We start from the raw sequence: 7,254 nt of genomic DNA, 5'->3' as shown, positions 1-7,254 counted from the left end.
GGGGGGGAAGGGAAAAAGGGGGGCGGGGAGGGTGGAAAAGAGCCCTGCTCTGCAAATCAGCTCAAAATTGAGGCAGCAGAGGAAAAAGTGAATGGAGATGATCTGTGGGTAAGGCCTTGGGAGCACGTTTCTGTTGTAAGACAGTCAGGAAAAGAAAGCTAGAGAATGGGGCTTGCCACTACTGCTGCACTGGGAAGATGCAGGGAAGGTGACCCAGGCTCAGGGAGTGCCACACAGCAATCAAGGCAGTCAACAGGGAACAACTTGTTTTTCTGCACTCAGCAGTTGCTGTTTTCCTCTGCCTGTGCCTAAAGACAGCCTCATATCCGTAGCTGTTTAACACTTGGCTATCAGGAGCTCATTTGCTGTCTACGCTCTGCAGAGACTAAGATCTGGAAGAGTGCCCCCCCCCCCCATCTTCCAATCACCACAGGAAAGCGGTCCCCCCATCTCCACAGCGGGTTACAGCATTGCTCCTGCATTCACCTTCACACAGTTTCATAGCTTTCCCAAAACAATGATGATACTCTCCCTCCCCCCTTCACAGTACCTCTGTGACAGTTCATTTCAGACAAAAAGAAATGCCCTATTCCAAACTGTTCTTCTTGTTGCTACACCCTGCCCAATGCAAAAAGCTACCTGAAGGCAACATCCAGAGAATTTAAGAGCATGTGCAGGCAGTTTATAATATACTCATGCCAAATCTCACATAGAAACATCAACATCCACTTTGCACAGGATACCTTTATGCTAAGACATTAATCACACTCAGCAACACTAAAAACAATACCAAACAGTAGCTATACAAAATGGTATACAAACAATGGAGTGAGAAGCTTCATTAGGATTTCTCAACTGCTCCAAGTTCAAATGCTCACCACAATGCAGTACTAACAGTTATTTATTATCACACAGGAATTATTGTTCTCCAGTAAAAACAGACATATTTCCAAATGATTCACACTACCTGAGGAATTAATGTTTTTGCAGCTCTGTTCCAGATCCTAGGTCAGGAATCTCCTTTCTATTCTGGTAAATTCCACTAAGATATCACATGTAACAACAAGTTCTTGAAGCAGTTTCATCAGATTTTCCCTTTAAGGTAACCCACTGCACTCCCACGTGAGGCACAGGCACCTCAAAGGCACAAGCAGCTGAAAGTGCTGCAGTGGAATCAGATGATCAGCACAAACTTAGAGCCTCTGCAGCCTCCTTTCAGCTTTGCAAACATATCCTGCGATTTTCAAACCAACCCAACGGGGAAGCCACAAGCCAGTGCTGTAGCTTAAAACCCAGATAATGCATATAAAAGCAATTTATATAAAAGCATTTTTGAGAATGAACGTGAAGAAGTCTGACAGATTCTGCTGCAACACGTAACGAGGGTGCAGCACTGCAGCAAAATCTGTCATTCCCAGCTGAACAATGCCGTGCTGCATGCAGCACGGTGTGGCAGAGCTGACGACACCAGGAAGCAGAGAGCTATGCTGACAGGAGCCCACACTACACAGCCTTGAGCTGTTTTAACTTTCTGCAAGCGTCTGGATTGCATGCAACAACAGAGGAAAATGTGAAAAGTAAACATTCACAGTAAAGGGCTTGAGCTAATTAAAGAGTTGCTTGAGCTTATGTTCATCCTAATCAGTCATGTAGAAAGGCACATTTTCAGCTTAGGGTGAAGCTACCACTTTAGAGGTCAATTAGAACACTGCAACACATACATGAGAAGTATGGACACGGGTCTGACTACGTCACACAACAACGTGCTCACTCTTTCACCCCTGTTCCACCTTTTCCTACTGTGGCACTGGCACTTCCAATGCAGTATGCTTGCTGTTGCCCACTTCTACACCATTGGAGTAGATGTGAGTGCTTGACTGGGATGACCTGATACGTGTTGCCCACTGGCTCCCACAGTGGGAGAGATGCTGTCCTGCAGCAAAGGTGATGTGCCACTGGAAAGCACATTCCTCAGCTGCCGGGCAGGACTGCTATGCTGTGATGCAAGTCAGGCATCCCTCTTACATCACCTACCTACAGAAGCAGTTGCTTTTCTCTTCTGCCATGCAGCCTGACACATGAGCCCCAAGCTTCAGGGGTTTTGTAATATTAACCACCAAAGCTGATTCCTACTAGGGCTAAGAAAGCCTCAGTTCTCATCTCCTCTCTCCTCCTGCTCCTCTGCTTTTTCAGAGGCATGCAGGGCATACTCAAGGATGTGTGTCTGGTCTTGGCCATAATGCTGTTTGCAGGGTGTTCAAATGAAATCTGTCCTGCTACTTCTGAGCCAAACAATCACAAATCCAACCAAAGAACATCAGTTTTCATGGCAAAAAAATCTTATTTATATTCACCAATGCCCCCCCAACCATCAAGTTTGCAATTTGAAATCGCAAACCTCAAAAATGGCTAAGTTAATGAGTTAATTTGATACTAAGTGAGGTTTGATACTACAGCCTGGGCTGTACAGCAGGTCAAACTATGACTTAAAAAACAATTAGCTAAGTAAATTCAGAACTATAAATGTTTACATGCAGGGGCTAGTCCACACAGTACTGATTAAAATCATTAAAGCCTACACTTTCCCCGTCGTGACTGGAAGGGGCAAAACCACCACACATTCCTCCCAAAACAGGGGAGATGGCAAGGGGGTGGTGAGGAAGCACCCGCACTTGGCAGCACAAGTCCCCCCCTCCCCACTTCATCCTGAAGCACCCAGAAACCCACCTGTGAGAAATGTGATCTGCCCACAGAGCCAGGCCAGCCCACCCATGCCTGCTGCCAAGGGAGGATGAGGGCTGGCACCAAGCATGGCTGGGTTGTGGACAACCCGTTCCCTGAGGGCCAGGGCAGTGCAGGGGATGAGGTGGCTCAGGATGTCTGGTGTTACACTGTGGCGGGCCAAGGAGGAGCAATATAGAAGTTTCCAGCTCACACAAACCATTTACACAAGCGAGACCAATGCGTTTTGTTGGAAGACCAGTGCATTTTGCTGGCCCAACTTCAATACAGCTGATCAGACCCCAGATAATACAGCTCAGAAGTTATTTTAAGAATATATTTGAGGTTTGCCCGATCCAGTGAAACTCTGAAACAGGGCCAAAATTGTTGGGACTTAATAAACACAGGAACTTTTCCACTGAAGTCCTCTAAATGTGGTGTCTGTACTCATGCTGCCCAAACCTGGGCAGCACTTTGTGTGAGCAGGACCTTTGCAAAGGCAGCACTTCCAAAGTCACCACGGAAGCAAGGTGGTGGCAGAGATACAAACACAGGCAGCAATGCTTAATATGCTCTGGGCATGCTATCACTGCACAAGTGACCCTCACAGACTTTGGACCAGATCCTCAGACTGAAGTTTTGCAGTCATTTTTAGGTGGCCCTGCACTGCGCCTGCCCCCTTCTAGCCCTGCGCTCCTCTCTCCTGGCCAGACAAAAGCAACCCTGCAGCCAGGCTGGGAATTAGGCAGGGTTAAAGGGGATGGGTGGGAGGCTGATGGTTAATTTTTGCCCACATTAGCTCCCTCCACACGGCTGCATGGAGTTTCCGTCAGCTGGGGTAGGGCTGGAAAGGGCATCCAGAGGAGAAAGTGGCCAGGACGAGAGGAAATGCAAACCCATCTCCTCCAGCCACAGTGCCCACCTCCACTGATGTAGCACTTCCCAAAATCTCTGTCCCTCCTCCAAGTTGGCAGAGCTGCAGCAGCCAGCAGCAGCTCTCATCTGCCCACTGTCACACAGAAACAAACTTATCAGCTGATATTTCCTTACACTTTATAGCTGTGTATTTTGGTAACTTTGTTCCTAAGCAAATAACTGATCCATTTAGTTCCTGGGGTTATTGATGTGGATCCTAACAGGTTCCACCATTGGCAGAGCTCATCCAACTCTCATGGCAGAGGACTGCATAGCAGGCTGATTGCTAAGTGCAACATTAAAACTCGTATTTTCTAAACACCCTCCCTCCTTTCAGCCCTTTACTGTAACAGTGCATTCACCTTTCCGGATTGTGTTTCTTCTCACAGAATTCTCAAACATTCAGGAATGCAAACATTAAGTTTGCTGCACAACCACTGCAAGAAAGCACCGAAACAGTCTCAGCTCTGTTTTAGGGAGAAGGAAACAGAAACTGACTGTGCATGGTGTTCATGCCCCTGTGCATACTGACAGTGCGCTTAGGTAAGGCTGCTTGTTGCACCTGCATATCTTACTCCACCCTGGCGAGGGTTAAAGAACACAGGGCTGAACTGTGCCTTACAACCCCTTATCTACCGAGATTTGGGCCTCAGCAGGGGAACATCACTGCCAAAATCTAAGACAAGCCAGAGACACAAAAAGATTAAGGCCTAAATTGCCACACTTCATGTTTGATCATCTCTAAAAGTGCTGATTTTCAGGCTGCTCAATCAACCTAAACCCCACTGGCTCAACGGGAACGCCATGCCCGCAGTGCCTTCTCAGAGTCAGGGTGGTTATGAAGTCTCCTAAATCTGGACAATTAAAGGCAAACGGTTTGTGGGTTTTCCACCAAACTGATTCTGTCACCATCTTTAAACCCTCAAACCCAGAGAGATGTGACTGTCTACAGGGTCTGCTGCAGTGGGTGGCCACAGCCACCACCAGGGGAAGGCTGCCTTCCCCTGTTACCCTGGCAAACAGCTGAGCTTGGACAGGGAGATGAATCCCACCGTTGGTGGCTACGGAGAGATCAAATTAAAGGACTAAAAGCCCTCCAAAGATGCAGCCTGCCTAAAGCAGAGGAAATAACAGTATGGAAGGATGAAGCAGACCACCAGCACCAGGGATGCAGGAAGTGCTGGCAAGCAACACTTGCCCATCAGCTGTCACCAAGTATTTGAAAACACTCATGCTTTCTACTTCACATATGCAGATTCCAAACATTACCCAAGGCAAAAATTCTGTACAACAGGCATTAGACTCATGAAGACATAACTAACAAGGCCATAACCACCACAACCAGTGCTTTCCCTTCTGATATGTTTTAAGGGTTCCTATGACCTGCATTGCACTAGTTAGTGCAAAACTTATTACTGCTACTAATCATCACCATCATGTGAATCTTCCAATGCAACTGACCTCCTAAAAAGATTATTCACTTCATTTTAGTGTAACAATTTTATCAAAATTGTCCTATTTTGTCATTTGGCTCAGTCACGCCAGCCACGCTTTCTGAAAAGCTTCCATGAGGAAGGAGGCACATATCGTCTGGTTCCTCAGCAACCGCAGCCCTTGGTGGGAAGGAAAGGTTTCGTGGAGGATGAGCATAACCTCAGAGTGCCTGTGTACACTATTACGGTAAGGTCATGCTCAAAGATGTAATCACCAACCCATTTTAACAAACAAAATAACATGGTCTAGACTGTAAGGCATGCTGGGCTTTTAAACATTACCATTTCTGGTAACAGCCACATTTGAGAGTACTCTTTTTTAAGAGCTATTTTTGTCTACACTTCCTAACTCACGTTAAATAAATAAATTCAGTAACTTATTCTCAGTTGGGCCAAATTTTCAGAGCACAGAGAAAGCCAGAGGGCTAGTGAAGATCCCACATTGCCATAATTTATTTTGACTTCCAAGAAAGTAGAAATGGGTCAGATTGCCCTGTACTGGAATGAAGAAAACTTGCCATTTATAGGATTATGGGGAAGCTGAGGCTAGAGGGCTGCTCAGACCAGAATAGAGGCATAGGGGTTAGTTAATGGGGAACTGCCTACTCTTGAATTGCTCCATTCTCCCACACACCCTTAGCCCAATTCACTCCTGCCCACAGGAACTTTCAGCCACTTGTCTAAAAGAAATACAGCAACCAGCTCTCCACGTCCTCCTCCTTCCCTGCCCTGACCAGCCCCAGCTGCCAGGGCACAATCCCGACAAGGGGGCCCCACACCCAGGAGGGATCCTGCACCCCAGCATGACCATCGCTCCCTCAGGCCCCTCGGAGCCCCGGGGGCGGTGGTCAGCCTAGCAGGCAGCGCCAACCGTTTTCTGCCATCCTTACCACTGCAGAGCCAACACAATGGAGGAATTATTCTTTTGCAAGTGCCGCGTACGCAAATCGGCCATGGAGCATGCTGCCCCTGCCGAAACACGATGGCTGGCCATGGGCTGCGTTAACTGACCAAAGCACATAACTGTTAGTTTTGTACTCGCACAGAAATGCTGAGGAACACTGTCCCTCCTCGCTATCCAGCAGGCCAGATGCGTATCTCTGCCAAGAGACTGTAGGCACGTGGTAAGTAACTGCATTTTTTCCCTAAACTCTGAATGCCTGAGACTACTCCAGAGTTGTAAAAATACTTCCCCCCCTTTCACTGTCATCGCTGTGTGGCACCGCTTGGAGAGGTGCTTGCCAGCCGAGGTGGCTCTCTAAAGACTTGATAAGAAACAACCCCAATGCAACGCTCACTGCAACAAGGAGCACTCTTTTCTGTGATTTTTGTGCAAGATTTTAACAGAATTTATGCACCCATTAAAATCTAATTCCACTGTGCCTAACTCGAATGTGCTGATTACTTGAGATGGTCACTTTAACTTGTGTTTAATTGGTTTAAAGGCTTCAGATGAAGCATTAGAAGAAAAAAAAACCAACGCAGAATTGCAATGAAAGCCCAGTCACCAAGGACAACCACCAAAGGTCTGCTATTCCACTTGCTTTGCAGACCAGCACGTGGGACACCTGGCAAAGCCAAATGTGGTACTTTTAAGAAATTTTATGACGAAAAAAAGGTTCCCTCACGACAGGGGAGCACAGAATACTAAAGTGATTAACAAAGGCAGAGCATCAGAAAAGCTCACATATAAAAGGGAGAACATTATTAATTATATGACAAATGTGGGTGGGCTGGGGAAAGAAAGGAGAATTAAAAAAAACAACAGGAAAGGGAGTATGTGGCTGCAGCAAGGGGAAAAAAAAAAAAGAAAAAAGAAAAAAAGGTTATTCACAGAAATCCCATGCTTTGAGCGCCTGGAAGCCTCCAAAATCTCAACTACGCCAAAATCCAACGATGCACACCGACGGGTTTAAGAGCTTCCCTGAAGGCAGCTCGCAGCAGTCCCTGAGGGACCGTGCCCTTCCCGGGCGGGGACCGGGCGCTGGCGGGGCCGCTCTCCGGTCAGGAAAGCGGCTGTTCCGGTCACGTCGGAAGGAGCCCGACGGCGGCTCCATTTCCGAGCGGGAGCCGAGGCCCCGGCGGGCGCCGCAGGGCCGGGTCGCCCGCGGTGTGGCGGCGGCGG

At 47.7% G+C, this 7,254-nt stretch overlaps 1 protein-coding gene across 3 annotated transcripts in view; it reads right to left on the bottom strand.

Annotated features, from left to right (window-relative positions):
• The window catches only part of LUZP1 (leucine zipper protein 1), a 38,762-nt gene that overhangs the window by 31,245 nt on the left and 263 nt on the right, over positions 1 to 7,254 (bottom strand). The gene's annotated exons all lie outside the window — the stretch shown is intronic.

This window comes from Haliaeetus leucocephalus, unplaced genomic scaffold, assembly GCF_000737465.1.
Source record: "Haliaeetus leucocephalus isolate CR32 unplaced genomic scaffold, Haliaeetus_leucocephalus-4.0 Scaffold517, whole genome shotgun sequence".
NCBI classification, from domain to species: Eukaryota; Metazoa; Chordata; class Aves; order Accipitriformes; family Accipitridae; genus Haliaeetus; species Haliaeetus leucocephalus.
This window is presented reverse-complemented; position numbering and strand designations above follow the sequence as displayed.